This window comes from Rhagoletis pomonella, unplaced genomic scaffold (assembly GCF_013731165.1).
Source record: "Rhagoletis pomonella isolate Grant_MI unplaced genomic scaffold, Rhpom_1.0 Rhpom_scaffold_00008, whole genome shotgun sequence".
NCBI classification, from domain to species: Eukaryota; Metazoa; Arthropoda; class Insecta; order Diptera; family Tephritidae; genus Rhagoletis; species Rhagoletis pomonella.
The window spans coordinates 27961149-27977024 of record NW_023458562.1 but is presented as its reverse complement, the minus strand read 5'-3'; positions in this window follow the sequence as shown (position 1 = coordinate 27977024).

The following is a 15876-nucleotide window of genomic DNA, read 5'->3' as shown; positions in this document are numbered from 1 at the left end:
CTAAACCTCAAGCGCTACTTACACAAATTTTTGTTGATTTTACGCTGCTATTATGGCAAGGAAAATAGACTTAGAGTAGCACACAAGCTGTATATATATATATATATATTTACTCAAGTATACACAACAGGCTTAGCAACGGTACTTACATATTCTAAACGGTGTTTACTGCATTAAAAGTTCTTTGACGCGCGGCACGTGTGTGTGTATTTGAGCTTTTATTGAGAGGAAGCAACAAAAGCCGGAAACTTCTCATTTCTGGCTGGTAAACAAAGTGTTCGCATGAGAAATTTACAAGTTTTTCTTTTTTTCTTGCAGTCGACTTGCGGAAGTTGTGCCGACCTGCTGCTGCTGCAACTAAAAGGTGCCTAAACGACAATGCCGTTGAGGCAGCAGTTAAAAGCAATAAAAACTAAGAAAGGCGCAAGCTAAGATGTGTGGACTTAAGTGGAGGTAGTTTCGCAGACTTTAAATGCCTGTAAGTATATTTGTGGAGCGTGTAAGTATAGTTTACTCCTTTCACATTTTCTTAACTTTTCATATTCTTATACTTCCTCGCTCTTTAGGTTAAACAAAACTTCTGCTGCTCGACGGTGTTGATACATGATTGTGGCAAGTTAAGTAAAGTCAAGCAAAGGTAAAGAGTTTGGACGAGTGACTTATGTTTCCTGCTCTTCGTGCATTACAGCTTGAATGCCTGTGGCAGACATATGTATGGTGTGAAGGTGCATGCAATGTATAAGTGTTTGTGTGTGTGTGCACAAGTGTTGGAAGCGGCGTTAAAACACGCTTAAACGGCTGCACAAACAAGAAGACGGTTATAGAAAGTGGAGTGACAGTTGAAGGTGCGGTAATGGTGGTGCGTCGGCGGCTAGGCAAAGGGTAGGTCTTCGAAGGCTGAATGCAGGCGGTAGCAAGTGTGCCAACGTGCCCTCTGACCGTGCAACTAAGGCTGTTGTGTTTGCAAATGTTTTGCACGTGTAAAAAAAAAAACAAATCATGGAATGCATAGAGTGCTATTAGACGAACGAGTTGAATGTCGGGGTGCAGTGAATATGGATAAAAGCAAAATAATATAAGTGAAATAAGTGGAGGTGAATTAGAAAAGAAACCCTGATTAAAAAAATACTAAATCGCAAATAGCGTCAGCTGTGGAGACGAGTGCGCACAGTGCAATGATTTCATAAGTAGAAGAAAATGGGAAGAAAGTGGGGCTATACTTGTGGCCTTGAGAGCCTGAAGAGATAAATACATATATCTTTTCAAATAGAAGTCAGACTTTGTTGAATCAATTTTGATTGGCCCCCATTAATGAACACAATGCGCATTTTCACAGGAGCTAACCGCCGATCGACTGCCTCTGCGATAGCTAAAATCACAACTTACAGCACCCTGCAAAACTCTGGATATCTAAAATTGAATTAAACCGCGGATGCCAGACAAAACCCACCGCCTCGAATCCTGTAATTAAATTTTGGCTAACACATGAATAGATTTATGAGGCTTCTGCAGAACATTCTGCTTCTCTTCCAGAAGATTCTGGTCGGAGCGCTATCGCAATGATACAATTCTTTCTTTTTGAAATATTATTAATTTTCCTTCTCCTAATACTTGTTCTTTCCTCTAACCTCTACACTAGCTTTATCGCTATAAGAGTAGTTATCGATATTGAAAAATTTATCAACATCAATGCATCGTCATCACTGCAGATCATCATCACTAGCGGGTGGTATTTGCTATCGATATATGTTTGGTTAGTTAGATTATGACAGACCTCCCAGGGGGGCCTCACTTAGACATTAATAACAGTCCATTGCGTTATCACACTACGCAGTTTAGTCAGAACGGTAACTTTAGGTTCTCTGTGTTAAGCTAAGAGAAGCGCTGGGTGTCCAAAACCACGTTCCGCAGGTGCCTGATGTCCGCTCCGGAGAGCTCCCCGGGAGTGTTGATGAAATGCTCACCGAGGTGCATAAATTATAGTCTGGCGAAAGTTGGAGAGCTGAAAAGGAAGTGCGGAGATGATTCCACCTCCGTGACGATATCAAATCGTACCGCGTGGGTTCTTAAAGAACAATGTCCGGCAAGTAAACCTGTCGAGAGCTGGCGCTTAGTCAGCTGCAGAAGCTTCCTTTACCGCCCGCGGTCAACAACCGGCCAGAAAGGCCTTGCAGCTTTGCATGTCGGGGTTTTCGCCCACCGCTTGCTGAGCCGAATATGAGCCCATCTGTCCAGGAGCAGGCCGCAGGTTGCCAACGGAACTATTATACCCTCCCTGTCTGAGGTGATAGCACGGAGGGTTGCCTAGAAAATTCATCAGCTTGTTTTAGAAGAATTACGAGGCGGTTGAGAGAGAGATCAGGCATTTCCCGACCAGTTTCGATCATACCATCAGTGAACCAAGCGCCTTGGTTGCCGCTTGGCTATCAAATTTACCCTGCTAGTCGGCAAAGCATTGGCGCATAACCAATCGGCTGCCTGTTTTATAGCGGCCACCTCTATTGCAGAGATCCGGCAGTCTGAACATAAGATCTTTTGAGAGTTCCTGACAGTAGACACCTTCTCCAACTATACCGTCCAGCTTCGATCCGTCCGTGAAGCTGTTTATTGAGCCTCTGCTCCAGAGACTGCCATTGTCCCATTCAACCTTTGGAGGGATGTAGATATATATAGTTATCGATATTCTTATATAGGCATTACTATGTTTTTTTTTGTTTTATTGATGAAGTTATCAATACTGTTATAGATTTTTATATGGCTATGGGTATCGAATACAATTAATATCCTTCTTGGTTTTGTATTTCCCTTCTAAGGTTACGGTCACGCATGGAGCGTTTGAGCGGTGAGCGCCTGAAAATTGAAACATATGAAATACTATTGTAGTGACCACACAATGAGCGTCCTGTGAGCGGCATTACTGATCGGTTGAGCGGTGCCGCTTAGAAACAAAAATATGAAAGTAAAATTTTACACTACCATACTCATAGGCACTTCTCATTAATAAGTATAACGTTTTCTCAGATACATAGAGCAGCAGAATCATGAAATCTTACACTGTGCAACCACGGCAGTAGCCATCGTCAGCTCAAATGACAAGAAAATTGTTTGTCTCTAGAACCTATGAATGTTTACACAAGAAATGCGCGCAGCACTTCGAATATGTATGCAGCCAGTAGTACTCTTAGAGAAAAGATAAAAACGCAAACATTGAGTCCGATGCCATGCCAGCACGCACTTGCCTAAGTAAATACAGTGGACGTACATACATACATATGTACATAATAAAGAGAAACCACGGTTAGCGACAGCAGTTCACAGTGAAGAATAAATGTAACACTTTGGAGTGTAGCTTGAAAGGCACTTGACATTTTAGATTATGTGTACACAAACCGCACTAAAGAAATTCACAATGACGTCGGCTGCCAACACCAACACACGAACACCATCACTGCTCCAACAAAGGCAAGCGGTTGCGCGAAATGCGGCAGTAAGGTTATAACGCAGTCTATTGTTGAACCATGAGCAGGACTTAGCCATCAACAATAATATTGGAGGCAGGCAAAGTGGTAATGCGGTCTGTTGTATGCCGCGCGCTGTCAGTATTGCTTTTATATCTCAGCTGGCGGAAGTTTTTTGTTTTTTGTTTTTTTTTTATGGTTTTAGTAAAGAAAATATTATTTGAAAGTTGAAACAATATACAGGATAAGAGTGAAAGAAGGTGTAAAAAAGAAAGAAAGAACTGGAAAAAACTGTGGTAGCTGAGGTAAGTGAGGTTGGCTGACTGGCTGATAACAGCAAACTCTCGAGCGCGCACTAAATAACCCCTAACTGCGGTTATCATTTCGTTTTCTTACGCCTGCACTAGTGCCCTCTCACTTCCTTGACCTCCTTTTTTACTTAACTCTCAGCGCTACCGTATTCACGTCGCGCAAAAAAGTAATGCAAGCAATTATATTTTCTTCTACTTAAGCAGATAAGCATTGCCGCAGCAACGATTGCAGCGTTGGAGGTGGCGGCGTCAACGAAGATGGTACTGAGTTCACGCTAATGCAAATAAATGCGGTAAAAGTGTAGCAAAGAAAAGAAAAATCTGGAAAAACAGTCAAATACAAAAGTAAGAGCAGCACAATGCTAAGGCGCCTGATATTATGCAACAGCAAATGCATTTGAATTGTCTGGCCACGTCCGAACATACCTCGCCTATGTAGTTAGGTAGCACGTAAGACGTAATGCCTCCTTTCTTTTAAAGGCATTATGCAACTTATGCTGCATGAACACTTTTGCTTTTGCTTTTTAGTTTCATTTATTTATTGTTCTTAGACAACCACCCGAAAAGTTGTGGCAGATATGAACTTAAGTGCGAAACTACAATGCAATGCAATGCGAGTAGCTGGTGCGGTAATACTTAATAAAATGAAGTAGATAAGTGTGAATAAATAAAATACAAAGGTGTAAACTTTAGTGAAATTTTTTAACGTAAATGAATGCGGTTTTGTTCTGCCGCTCTTGTTTATTGAGAACAACAGGCTTGGATTTATTGTCTCTCGGGCTTAATAAGGAAATTTGGTTTTGTTGAGAAAATGCGCTGGAGGAGTATGAAAATAAATAATAGACTAAAAATTAAATAAAGAACGAAGATAAAAAACTTTTAATATGGAAGGGTGAATAGGTTTATAGATTAGGTAAGGGACAGGGGTTAGGTAGAGGACAGATTAGGCGTCTACAGAAGTGTGCTGTTGAGGAAAAGATTTCTCTTAGACGCATTTTAGATTTTCTTGAGCTCTTGACAAATCTAAACAGTCTTCTCGGAGGGACTGTGCCTAAATTGTGCAGGCCAACAAAGAATTGTTCTCGCAGAAATCTGAAATTCGTTCTTCGCAGTGTAGTGTATTTGTTCCGGAAGTTCTGTGGGATTCTTTTGACCGTTCCTTATCTTAAAAGCTTATTTAAAAAGCAGTATTCGGAACTCCAATCTGTCCAATAATCGAATGCCTTATTAGTAATTGAGTGGCTGTCGGTTCGGTATAGAAAGCCTCAGCTAACACGATTGGTGTCGGTTTCTCTCCATAAATCTAAATTAGTTGCTTCTCAAATTGTGTTAGAAAGAGCTTCTCAAGTTCTTTCTCAATCCTGCTTTCCTAGGCTCAGTTCTGACAAAGAGATTGTAAAGAACTCGACGTTACCGAGCTAAATTGAGCACCTTTGGTGCAGTTTTGATGTGATGATGTCCATCAAATCTAATATCTTTCGTACACTGTCAATTGCATTGATCTCAGCCTACTACTATGGTGTACTATCGCTATTATGAAACCTAGCGCTTTAGCTCAAGTTTAATTTATATTTGAGCAAGTAGACCACTGTGGTGCATTAAACTGCAACTGCTTTGGACAATCGGGTCGAAAAGGGAATAGAAGGAAATGGGAAAGCAGAAAGTCTAACAAAAATACTACAGCCTACTCCTTCAAGGGCTGCCGAGGATTGTTTTCTATTGGTCAACCCATCGCAAAAAAAGAGTTAATTAGTATGCCTTAAGAAACGAAACAAGAGTATAACTACATGCAACAGCGCTTCACCAGGCAACGGTTTTAGGTTGGGGATATTCCCGAAAAGAATTTCATCCCCAAAATTAGTAGGTTCGAATTTTAGAAGCAAAAAACGAGTTAATCTTAATCAAGTTACCGCTACATTATGACAAACTTCAAAAAATTTATTGTGCTTTAAATCGGAAGCTGTCGATTTCCTGGTTAGCTTTGTGACGCCTATGAATCAGGTATACATCTACTGTGAAAGGAAGATCTTGGACACATGGCGCTCTCTTGAGATGGTCGCATCGAGCAAGGAAAAATGGATGCCCATATGACTACACATGGATTATTATTAGATAAGCGCATAAACGTTAGCTTAGCTCAGAAGTAATTTTGTATCTTTCTCACATTCATGAATATCCTTCCATCTAATTGCTGCTGAATCCGAATACAAATGCCTATATGCGTTTTTCGTGTTGCTACATAATCCCTCAGGTCTTATCGTTAACACAAAATTCAACTTAGGTGAAATTGTAAAGGCAGTCATAGCACGTATGTATGCATGCATTAGGGCCAGTAATTTTTTTTTACTATACGCATATAGCATAGGAGTATTCACGCGTTATTATAAACAAATTTGCCGAACAAACTACGGGTCTAAACTCAATTTAGAGTGTACCAAATTGCGAAAACAGGCTTCGAAGAAGTTGCGAAGATGTTCACTGTTGTGTGTGTGCTAAAAAAAAAGATAAGTGGAGAAATGGATTTCTCATACTAAACAAAACCCTTGAAGCATGTTTTTATACAAAATTGAAGCACTTCTTTACGACATTATAGCAAGTCGCTAAGAAACCCATTTTCGCAATTCGGCCAACTACAAATCTATTTTAGACCCATTGTACGTGGAATCCTTCTCTGCTATACGCGCTCATTCGAAATAATCTTCCATACCCACAAATTCACCCGCCCTAGTAAACATACATACATATGTACGCATTAAAATATGTTTGCATGCGCTAAAGTATATGCGATGATTGCATGAGTAAGTACCTCAATTTTAGCATTTCCACAGCATCGACACGTCCATGGGTTTAGCAAAAAACACAATTAGATTTTTATTGAGGATACTGCCTTAAGCTTTTTGAGAAGAATTATCCTTTTACTTACTTTACAAGTAGCTAAAGACGCCAAAAACTATGCAAAAAAGAAACATAGATAGGTTCAAGTACCAGTACACACGTATTACTTACGTTCATCTCCTCGTACAAATTTGTGGGTCTACATCTTAGAAGACAAAGCCCAAGGATTTCCTCTTTTCTGTAGCTGCCGCTACTGCCTAGTTTGCTACATTTTACTTATATGTACACTTTCTACAACGGTCTGCTCATCCCCACTTTCGATATTCCACCCGCCCACAATGCCACCGTATTAATAGCGCTGCAAACCCCATTTTTCCTTTCGCTTGCCTTCATCACTATTTCGACATTTTCGGCAGCATTAGCAATATCCTTCGTTCTTCCTGCGTTCGGAGGAGTACAGCAGGAAAAAATGGGGTGACTTTTATGGTGTCTACTTTTTTTTGGCGCTGCTGCACGAAAGTTATCTCGTGTTTATTCAGGCGTGTTTTGGTCGTAAATTAAAAATAGCTCAATATGTAAATCCTCAGACAATGCCAGGATAATATGTATACCTTACACGAGTAATACTTAAATGTATGCATATCTTAGCCTTTAAGAGTGTGTGTGTGTGTGTGTTCTTATGAGTATGCCGCTTGAGTTTTGTCTACACTCTACTTAGATTGTGATTAATACCCTACTAGGTATGTATGTATGTGCATAAGTATAGTATAAGCTATATGCATATGTATTTATTTTGTAAAAATATCAGTGTGTTAGTCACTTGTGTGAAAATATGCTTGGCATATGCGGACAGCCAATGCAGTAGAGACACATGTTGCAATGATAAATGGTTGAAAATAAAGTCTATATATAGAAAATTTGCGGCTGTTATTCATAGCTCAGGTTGGTAGCTAAAGATATACATACATACTTATGTATGCGCCCAAGTATGCTCGCTTGAAAGTATGTAATGTGAAGTCAACTTGTACTGCTCCAAGGGATTATGTGGAACATAAAAAGTATTTATTTCTGTAAATTTAAATTCTAACTTTGCGTAAAATTGAGTGAAATTGTTAGTAAAATATCGTATTTCATGTTTCTAGGTGTAAAGATGGGATTTGTGTGTTTGAATAAAGTCTTTTTAAATGTAAAATAAATGGAGCAAAAAATAGCGAAGCAATCAACTTGTGAGCGGCAAACTTAAAAAATGTTTGCATTTGGCATTGAATTCAGTTATGAAAGTACTTTGGATATTTGTGATTGAAATATATTTAAAGATTATAAAAAAGAATTTATTGCGCGAAAATGTGCTTGAACCCTAAATACCAAATGAATGAATGCGCTACGGTGATTGTTTGGTAAATGAATACTAAAGCCGGTCTCCCACTGGACATTGATTAAGAAAAATTGTATTAATAAAGCTGGGCATTAAAAATATTTATTTACATAAGGTAGGTTTCCAGTCGATTTAACATTGCGCAAGAAAAATCGCTCAACAAATTCAATAACCCAATGAATAAAGTCTATGAGCGACCAAATGATGGGTTCTATTTAAGTCCTCCGATAATGCTAAAATTTTGTCTCGTGCATTGTCTCTAGGGTTTAAAAATATGTCAGGCTATACTGCAAGGAATGAATATAGTTTCAGTGTGTCAGAATTTCTAGGACCTTATTATTTTTTACGTTGTGATCTGAGGGAGTTTAAATGCCTAACACATCATCAAAGCCTAATACAAAAATATGTGCAGAGACTCCCTCGTTTAAGAACTCCCGTCAACTTTGGGCCCACTTTTCGCACTACTTCATCGTGTCCTTCTATATTTCTCATTAACTAAGTTTGCTTCGATGCACTTGCGTCCAGATTCCGCTTTTTCGTTCGGAATATACTTTCCGATTATTACTTGCCAGTTTTCTTCGCTAGTCAGTGTATTCTGAATAATGCTGTGAGCGATAATAAGACCTACTAGATTATCAAGGATATCGTCTGATTCTTATTCATTATTAGTTTATCTATCCACCCTGCATAGCGTTTTTTCATTCCACTATTGACTGCGACTTTATCGTCAACGTATCCCATGAGGTAAATATGGTCAGATATCTCCAAGCCGAGATCATTTAATGAGGATTGATCCTAGTGATACCGGCGCTGTTATGGGTATGCATCTGCGTCCTTATGTTATTTCATATGCTCGCTTCCTGTTTCTTAGATAACTTCCAACCATTTTTTTAAAGATATAAAGCAATTTGGAAGAATTTCTCTAGTGCCTATATTACAATTCTTCAATTTGTTTTGGTAATATCCGCTTGAAAGGGTGGCTTGCCCATTGTGTGGTGCTAGGCTTTTTATGACGTGCTTTATAGCCCGGGTGGTTAATTTTTCAGACCTATAAAGCGATGTTGCTTCGGTATTATCGGTTGATGTCGTGAGATGAGATTTCAGAAAGCTCCCTGGGAGCTTTCCAGCTGCTTGTTTATAAGAATTTATCGTAGCTATTCGCATATTTAGCTCTATGTATGCATAAGAATCCTCTATATCACAAAATACATATAATAAGATGGTAACAGGCAGTTGTTTGCATGGTTAAATTATGCCAGGTGTAGTAATAAGAGCGAGAGAAAAATGTGAACATTTCTATAAGATAGCCGAATGTGAAAACAATTAAGAAAATAAAGCAATATAGCTGTTTTCTTACTTCACCTGTTTCTAATTTCACCATGGAGGTCTAAACATTATGGATATTAAAGAAAAATTTATATAGAGGGTCTTTATTAAAGCCACAGAAGACAAATCAACAATTTTTAGAATTTTTGTCTGTCTGTATGTTTGTACGCGCATCACTCCAAAACTAATGCATGGAATTAAAGGCAGGTTTCACCGTTATATTTCTAGAGATCCAACTTAACATATAGAAGGAAAAAATAGAGAGTTTTCACCTGTAGGAAAACTGCAGTTTTAGTAAACCTTTAAGATAAAGTAAATATTGCACTGTGCCTGTCAAAAAGAAAAATTACTTCATCTTTGAAGAAAGTTCACGATATGTAGACGCTAGTTATAATACTATAAATTGAATTCAAATTAGAAAATCGATCCTTTACCCATTTTCTAAGTACCTTAGCAAATCTGACTTCATATAGCTCTTTAAATTTATTTTGTTTTTTTTTATTAATAATTCCATATAACTTTTGGGAGGGAAAAACTACACAAAAATACTTTTAAGGCGCAGTGAAGCACGCCTGGTATTTGCTAGTAATTTAATAAATTACCTTCTGGGTCCAGTAAAATTAAAACCATAACATAAACTATGAACGTAATTTTCCAATAATGTAAAGCACTTTTGGCTGATTGCACAGTAAATTCGTCTATGCATGTACGTATGTATGTATGTAAGTGCATTTAAGTATGTATCTTTAATTATAAAATAGAAAAAAAAATCACTATTAGAATAAACCACTCAAATAAGCAGATTTCCCAAGTGGTGCAAAATGCCAGCTGCCAATAACAAATGAAGTTTACAACACAGTTTTTTCTAGGTTAATTGGCTACAGTATAATAGTTATGTGGCATACACTACTAAATAATTATTACCAACTAAATCAACATCCCAACTGGCTCTTTAAAGTGAATGAAATTGATTAATCAAATTGCTAAGTGTCGCTATGAGTGACAAAATGTAAGGCAAATAGTTGGTATGAAGGTCGAAAGATAAGCACTTTATCAAAGTAGAGCAATAAGAGTGAACTAAAATGCGCTAAATTGAGTAATATATGTATTACCGGCACTTCGGCGTTACAGCCATAATTGGACCCAACAAAATGTTTGTGCGAAATTAAACTTCAGAGCATTTTTTCAGGATTTTTCCAAGTGTGTTTAAACATACCAGCAACAGTCTCTTAGGCCCTCGTCCTGCAATGCTGACTCCACTAACAAGTTCCTGCTACTTTACGCTGCTGTTAGCAAAAAACTGCAATGGCATGGCCACTTTTCTGGCTTCAATTAAAATTAAACACTCAAATGTTGCGGTTTTTTTTTTTGAGTGCGTTAATTTATGAGTGAACTTGTTTCACTTTTGCTTGCAAATACACAATTGTAAATAAAAGTGTAATAAATTATTTATTAAAAAAAATTCAATAAATATGCTATTGGAATTTTTGTTTTTGCTTACTTCCATATTTGATTTATTTATTACTCAATTGATTGGTTGGCTTTCCGAGTGCACTTCGTTTGCCAGTACACTTGACTTCTGAACTGGATTAATTTCGATTTACTACTGGATAAAGAAATAAATAAATAAATCGAAAAAAGTGCAGCTAGCGGTTGTATGTGCATATACAATCCACATTGCTATAAATGAATACATACAAATGTATATAGCATCTACATAATAACGAAATTTAAATCAGTTTGCTTGACCGAAGTTCAATAGTTTGAAGTGCGCTTGAAAATTTTCAATAACCAACATAGAAACTTCGACCGCATTTTACTATGAGTGGACGTAGTTAACATGGCTTTTTCATTAAATCTTTTTTTTTTTAAATGCCAAGTTAATACAGCTTTATCGATTAGCCACGGAATGTGGCTTGCCCACAATTTTCGCGAAGCCGAACCAAATATGTTTCAGGGAATGTACGCAGACGCTGGATAGCGATATGTAGTGGGCAATAATTTCTTGGCGATTGCTGGTATTTTCTCTCCCTTTTTTTCTATTGAGGTTCCTGCGAGAGATTCTAGCATTAACCATATTGAAATTTTGTGTGAGATGGAAAAATTTTCCAATCAATATTGCCTCGCTTTTGTCTCATATAGTTGTGCTCAAATATTCAACTGCCGCCGTTCAATATGGCTTTGTTAAGGCTAATGGAATGCTCTGAGGACCGACACATTAAGTCTGCCGCGCCAAATATGAATGAGTGCCAAAGGATCCTACACTTGTAGGTAGAGAAAATAAATCGATCATTTTGGAATTGACAAGAACAACTTATAGAGAAAAACCTTCTGGGCGTAGATAACTGGATCATCTTGAGAAAATCCGGAGATTAAGAAGAACGCTAGACGTTTCTCACTTCAGTGGACAAACGCCGAATCAAAAGGATCAAAGATATTAGAGCTGATTGACAGCGTTATTCCCAAGCCAATGACATGACCCATAACATGTCTATTGTCTTGATAGGTCTTAATTTATGACTCGTCAATAGAGTGAAAATAGTATTGCAATATTGCCAATAAGGTTATAAAACACGTTCTGTGTGTAAGTCTACCGATTGAGCTTTTACAGGATGTGTTCCAATCCAACAAGTAATCTAATGTCCAGGTTTTCAGAAAAACGACAAAACTGTTTAAAGAAACTTTAAGAAATCCCAAATATAGAAATACAGATAAAACTTCACGAAGCGGTGTCATACCATAAAGTTTTTCGAAGTGCGGTGTTTAACTACTCCAGTACCATTTTTACAATAGCGTATAACTGGGGTAATTTTGGCCTTAAAAACTCCAACGTTTACTCAGAATATTCCAGGTTTCTTGTAGATAAAGAAGCAATGCGGATGCGGATTCTGCCAATGAAAAGAGATATACACATATCCTTTCATCGAACAGCCAGATAACATACGCGAGGTTGTAGAGGGCTTCGTCTAGGCAAGGAATCCAGCATTAAGAACTGTCTGTCTTATTTCAGCTCCAAACTAAGTCTAAGAGTGGGGAGTGGAATACACTATAAGGACCTCTCTGCTTTAGGCTACCAGACCACTGCAGTGTCTTCCAAGCAGAGCTCGCGGCTATAAAATAGGCCTATCAGGCCTATCGAATCTTCTCTTAACTTGCCTTCAGTAACCATATACTCCGATAGCCAAGCAGCTATCAAGTCACTGGATTTCTGAAAGACCTCGCCTGCAACTGCGGTATAATGTTGGGAATTCCTGACAATTTAGCCTTACATCGTGTGGGTGCCAGTCCACAGATAATTTCAAGTTAATTGGGCAGCAAACGAGCTTGCGAGGAAGGGATCCATCCTGTCTTATGCCAATTCCTCTCATTCAAATTTAGGACAAATCTACAAATATGGCGCAGCCTCGACAAGAAAAGATCTGACGCGCTCATTCGGTTAGAACGCCCTCTACTGAGGCTAGTAACCGGTATCATTACAGGCCACTGCTAATGGGAAGGCATGCTAGCAGAGCATGGACGAAACCGAGAGTTTGGAGCGCTACCTCCGTCACTGTTCTGCCCTCATGTAGACGAGAAGACGCTCATTTCACCACCACCTTCTTTGTCTGTCTGATCAGAACCTAACCAATTGGTTCTACTTCTAGGTGAACGGACTGGTTCGAATTCTAGCTCTCAATTGGTATCACAACGGACCCACTAGGTCTAACTGCCATACCTAAACAAAAGCGTTGGGCGGAGCGGTTTCTGACGCCTAGCGTTAGCGCCGAAGTGCCATGCCTAAACAAAAGCGTCAATGCTACGTCAAATGCAGAAATAACACCAACAATAAGCATAGGTTTGTTTGTGTGTAACACGAAAATGACAGTTTCGCCATTTTCTGCAGCCAACTTTAATACATAACGCCCTGTCAAAATTGGATTTTCCAACCGCTCAGCGTTGACGCCGCGTTGTTTCGGTATGCTTCATACAAATTGTATGGGCATGAGAGTTTTTGACAGCCAGACAACGCTTACGCTTTTGTTTGGGTATGGCAGTAAGAGTGCCTATCTTACATTGGATGAAGGCAGCCGCTTCAACCTAACCTAACCTAGGGAAAAATTATATTAAGATGACTGTTTAAACTAGGGCTACTTCTTCGTGATTTCATTTAGAAATAAGGATAGGATACAATATGAAACGGGAAAAGAAAATAAACAAAACATATAAAGGCTCGAATTAAAAAAAAACAGTAAAGAGAGCTGTTAATAGCTTTCAGATTTAGGGAGCTTTGGGTATTTCTGAATTCTTGTTGACGTTGAATAGAATAACGATCTGTATGAGTTTAACACTGGCCTAGATGCCCCTAATGGTGGCATATGGAACCAAAGCCATCTTCTTTTTACCTCCCTTTTATTAGCTCGGGATGTAACTATGTAATATTGATACGCCTAACAGATGCAGCGATTTGTATTCTCAAGTTCCATACCTGATGACAGAACGAATGGAAATTATAATAGCGAGGTTTTAGTTTTTTTAAACTATAATTTTATTTGTAACAAAACCACTCACTTTCACTCAGTTTCTCTCACTTTCTCTCTAAAGCTCTCTTCAGCAAAGGCAGATGTCGTTCATTTTCTCTAATAACTATGCCCATAGAAAACCGAGAGCCTTATGCTTGTTAAAGTGCCAGAAGCCCACTAATTTTTTTAAACATATTGGTAGCCATGCATTTTTCCGCTACACACCCTACCCAATGTCAACATTATTTGACAACCGTTGACTGGTCATTGCGTCACAACAGTAACGCCCAGTAATTTTCTTTTAATCTCAAACAAACTAAAACTAAAAAAAAAAAAAAACACGAAAAAGTGGTTGAGGAAAATATAATAAACTTAAGCCGCAAATCTCAAATCCATTTAAAGTTACTCGCATTTCACCGCTGCGCTGGAATTTATGAAAATATTTTACGAGTCCTTAGAGAGGGGAGTAGAATGTTATTAAGTGCCAAGCGGCGAGCTCACTTAATTAAATATCTGAAAGGGTTGTTGTAGCCCAACTAGTAATAGAAATTACGCTAAATACAGAGAGGAAAACAATTCAATACATATGAGTAGCTAATAATGATTAGATGAAGGGTTGTGAGCGCGGCGATTGTTGAGAGGGGGACGCTTACAAAGTCTAATAATATGGCATACAACGCGAGTGTGGACGCCCACTTAATAAGTGACGGCGACGCAGAAGAGGGCATGAAGGGATATTTATTCATTTATACAACATAATCGATGCGAGTGATGTAAAGGGAGGGGGGCGAAAGGTGAAGTGAGGAAAAATATGAAGTCTAGGAGTAATAAAAGGGGAGTAAATATTTGAAAAAAGAGTGGCACAAACGTAGCCAGCGGCTCAGCAATTATAATGCACAAGGCCAGCAAGCGAAGTTATTTTTAGTTAAATATCCACCATGCGTTTCTAATGCAGCACAACAATAACAACAGCAACTTATTGACAGGCGTTGCCCATTCACTTGTCATGCAATCAAGCAGTTGCAGCGATTCCCATAAGGGTCGTCTAACAAACAAAACAAAATCAGCAGCATATGCCACATGCCCCATACATACTTACAACGAGCTAGCTAACGTCATTCATCTGCATTGCGAGTCAATGAAATTAAAATCAACAAAATTATATTAAATTTTGCGGGGTGGTTGAGGTCAAAATCAGCTTAAAATGGCAAAGGGTCAACACGACGCACCCTCCTTCCCGTACAGTGAAGTCTATTGCATTTGCCACGATGTTAAAGCATTTTGTTTGTTTAGCAAACATTTTAATGCAATTTAAATAAAGTGCATGCACAAAGCAACAAAAAGGCTACACACAGCAGCATTCTCCATTCATTCTCCATTCATTCACAAAGAAATCTCAGCGTTGACGACGAGTAGGGGACTGGTGCGAAATTTACTGAAATTGCATTCAAAGACGAGGGTACGACGTAAGTAATTGAAAGACGGACGGAATGAGTGAGTCAATCAATGCATACTCATATGATAGTGAGTGCAAGTACATTTGTGTGAGAGTGTGTGTGCTCCCACACACTTAAATAATAAGTGACAAGCGTAGAAACAGCAATAACAACAACACTAAACAACAAATCGTCTGAACGATTGGCAAAGTGACTGACATTTTCAGAATAAACAGCGTAGTGGAGTGAAGATACAAGCAAGCAGAGTAGAGAGGCAAGCAGTAGAACAACAAACAAATGCAATAATATAATAAATAAAATACATCAAACACACACTAAACCAAAGGCAGACACTAGAGATGCCGAGCTGGGTAGGTGGCTACAGCAGAGTCATCTGGTTGCAGCTTCTGAAGCAGGAAGGTGTTTAGACAGCCCCCTCCCTACTTATTTGTACGACTTTTGTTGACGCACTGCAGCGCATAGCCGAAGGGCAAATTGTCCATTATGTTGATTTGTTTTTGCAAACAAAATAAATGTGTTAAGTGTGTTTGTGAAGGCAAACGCAAACGCTGAGTAGCTGTTAGTGAGTAACGTGAGTGACAAGTTGTGGAACTTCTTTGGCAGCATAGCGCAAAC